We start from the raw sequence: 3,548 nt of genomic DNA, 5'->3' as shown, positions 1-3,548 counted from the left end.
GCTTCCCAGTCCTCCGTTTTCCCACTTATCTTTGCTATGTTATACTTTTTCTCTTTTAACTTTATATGTTTCTTAACTTCCCTCGTCAGCCACGGCCACCTCTGCCTCCTCCTGGGATCTTTTTTTCCTTTTTGGAATGAACTGATCCTGCAACTTCTGCATTATACACAGAAATATCTGCCATTGTTCCTCCACTGTCATCCCTGCTACGGTATTGCACCATTGTACTTTGGCCAGCTCCTCCCTTGTAGCTCCATAGTTCCCTTTATTCAACAGAAATATTGTCACTTCCGATTGTACCCTCTCAAATTGCAGATTGAAGCTTATTGTATTATGGTCACTACTTCCCAATGGCTCCTTCACTTCGAGGTCCCTGATCAATTCTGGTTTGTTGCACAAAATCAGATCCAGAATTGCCTTCTCCCTGGCAGGCTCCAGCACCAGCTGTTCTAAGAATCCACCTCGAAGGCACTCCACAAAGTCTCTTTCTTGAGGTCCAATACCATCCTGATTCTCCCAGTCTACCTGCATGTAAATCCCCCATAACAACTGTAGTAACATCTTTGCGACAGGCCAATTTCAGCTCCACATTCAACTTACATCCGACATCCAGACTACTGCTTGGGGGCCTGTAGATAACTCCCAAGAGGGTCTTTTTACCCTTAGAATTTCTCAGCTCTATCCATACTGACTCTACATCCCCTGATTCTAGGTCCCCCCGCGCAAGGGACTGAATATCATCCCTTACCAACAAGGCCACCTCACCCCCTCTGCCCGTCAGTCTGTCCTTACGATAGCACGTGTAACCTTGAATATTCATTTCACAGGCTCTGTCCACTTGAAGCCACGTCTCAGTTATCCCCACAATATTGTATCTGCCAATTTCCAAAAGAGCTTCAAGATCATCCATCTTATTACACAGGAGGCCATTCGGTCCCTCGTGTCTATGTCAGCTCTATTACCGAGTGCCAGTGATTTTTCCCCTTTTACACCATTACTATCCAATTCCCTCTCCAATGCCTTAATGGAACTCACATCCACCATACGTCCAGGCAGTGTATTCCGAATCCTAGCCACTCGTTGAGTTAACACATCCCCCTTGTTTCATTTGCATATCACTTTAAAATTAACCCCAGTCTTTTTAGAGTCTTTATTCTGAGCAGCATTTACCAACTGAGAGAACCTGTTCTCAGACCAGTGGGGCAATTGCTAGTTTTTACATCCAATAATTGTGGAAAGGCAAATCAGGGCAGGGCTTATACACTTAATGGTAGGGTCCTGGGGAATGAGAGAGAAAGTGAGAGAGAGAGAGAGAGTAGCTTTTACTTGTCATTTCTACCAGATACAATTGATACAGTAAAAACGAGACAGCGTTCCTCCAGGACTGAAGGTGCTCCATGGACAACACAAACTACACAATCAATCACAGGGCAGCATAAAGTGCATAAAAAGTGCAAACACGCAAGTTACAGTATAATAGAAGAATGATAGATAATAGACATTTTTCTAACAGCAATTCAAAGTCGTGCAAAGAATTTCAGATGGGAAAGAATCCGATTATACTGTGTTAAGGAGCCTGATGGCCCAGGGGAAGAAACTATTGCACGGTCTGGCCATGAGAGACTGAATGCTCTGGTATCTTCTGCCCGGTGGCAGGAGGGAGAAGAGTTTGAGTGAGGGGTGTGTGGGGTTTTCCACAATGCTCTTAGTCTTTCAGATGCAGCATGTGGTGTAAATGTCTGTAATGGAGGGAGACCCCAATGATCTTCTCAGCTGTCCTCACTATCCGTTATAAGGTCTTACAATCTGAGACAGTACAATTCCTGAACCAGGCAGTGATGCAGCAGAACATAGAACATAGTAAAGTACAGCACGGAACAAGGCCTTCGGCCTACGATGTTGTGCCGAGGATTAATCTTAATGTAAAATAAAATAACCTAAACCTACACACCCCTCAACTCACTGCGATCCATGTGCATGTCCAGCAGTCGCTTAAGTGCCCCCAATGACTCTGCTTCCACCACCACCACTGGCAATGCATTCCATGCATTCACAAATCTCTACATAAAGAACCTACCTCTGACGTCTCCTTTATACCTTCCTCCTAATACCTTCAAACTATGACCCTTGTCCCAGTCAATCCTGCCCTGGGGAAAAGTCTCTGGCTATTGACTCTATCCATGCCTCTCATTATCTTGTACATCTCGATCAGGTCTCCTTTCTTCCTATTTCTCTCCAGAGAGAAAACTCCGAGCTTATTCAACCTCTCTTCATAAGACAAGCCCTCTTGTCCAGGCAGCATCCCGATAAACCTTCTTTGCACCCTCTCCAAAGCCTCTGTATCTTTCCTAAAGTAGGGCTACCAGAACTGGACACAATATTCCAAGTGTGGTCTCACCAGGGTCTTGTAGAGCTGTAGCAAAACCTCGTAGTTCTTAAACTCGATCCCCCTGTTAAAAAGAGCCAAAACACCATATGCTTTCTTAACAACCCTATCCACTTGGACGGCAACTTTGAGGGATCTCTGTCCTTGCACACCCAGATCCCTCTGTTCCTCCACACTGCCAAGAATCCTGTCTTTAATCCTATATTCAGCATTCAAGTTCGACCTTCCAAAATGCATCACTTTGCATTTATCCAGGTTGAATTCCATCTGCCATTTCTCAGCCCAGCTCTGCATCCTGTCAAAGTCGCGCTGCAGCCTGCAGTAGCCCTTGATACTATCAACAGCACGTCCAACCTTTGTGTCATCAGAAATTTACTAACCCATCCTTCAACCTCCTCATCCAAGTCATTTATAAAAACAACAAAGAGCAGAGGCCCAATAAGAGAGCCCTGAGGGACCCCACTCAACACTGTCTTCCAGGCAGAATACTTTCCATCTACGAACACTCTCTGCCTTCTGTCAGCCAACCAATTCTGAATCCAGACAGCCAAATCTCCCTGTGTCCCATACTTCCTGACTTTATGAATGAGCCTATCATGGGGAACCCTGTCAAATGCCTTGCTGAAGTCCATATACACCACATCTACTGCTCGGCCTTCGTCGACCTGTCTTGTCACCTCCTCGAAGAACTCAGTAAGATTAGTTAGGCATGACTGCCCCTCACAAAGCCATGCTGACTGCCTTTAATCATGCTATGCTTTTCCAAATAGTCATAACTCCTATCCCTCAGAATTCTTTCCAAAACCTTGCTGACCACAGCTCAGGGTACTCTCAATGAATCCTCTGTAGAATGTAGGCAAAAGTGAGGACTACAGATGCTGGAAACCAGAGTTTAGATTAGAGTGGTGCTGGAAAAGCACAGCAGGTCAGGCAGCATCCGAGGAGCAGGAAAATCGACGTTTTGGGCAAAAGCCCTTCATCAGCAATGGAGGCATGGAGCCTCCAAGGTGCAGAGATAAATGGGAGGTGTTTGGGGAGAAGGTAGCAAAGAGTACAATAGGTGAATGGGGTTGGGGATGGAGGTCATAGGTCAGAGAGGAGGGTGGGGGAAGATAGCAAAGAGTACAATAGGTGAATGGGGGTGAGGATGAAGGTGATAGGT

This window comes from Chiloscyllium plagiosum, chromosome 13 (assembly GCF_004010195.1).
Source record: "Chiloscyllium plagiosum isolate BGI_BamShark_2017 chromosome 13, ASM401019v2, whole genome shotgun sequence".
Classification (NCBI taxonomy): domain Eukaryota; kingdom Metazoa; phylum Chordata; class Chondrichthyes; order Orectolobiformes; family Hemiscylliidae; genus Chiloscyllium; species Chiloscyllium plagiosum.
This window is presented reverse-complemented; position numbering follows the sequence as displayed.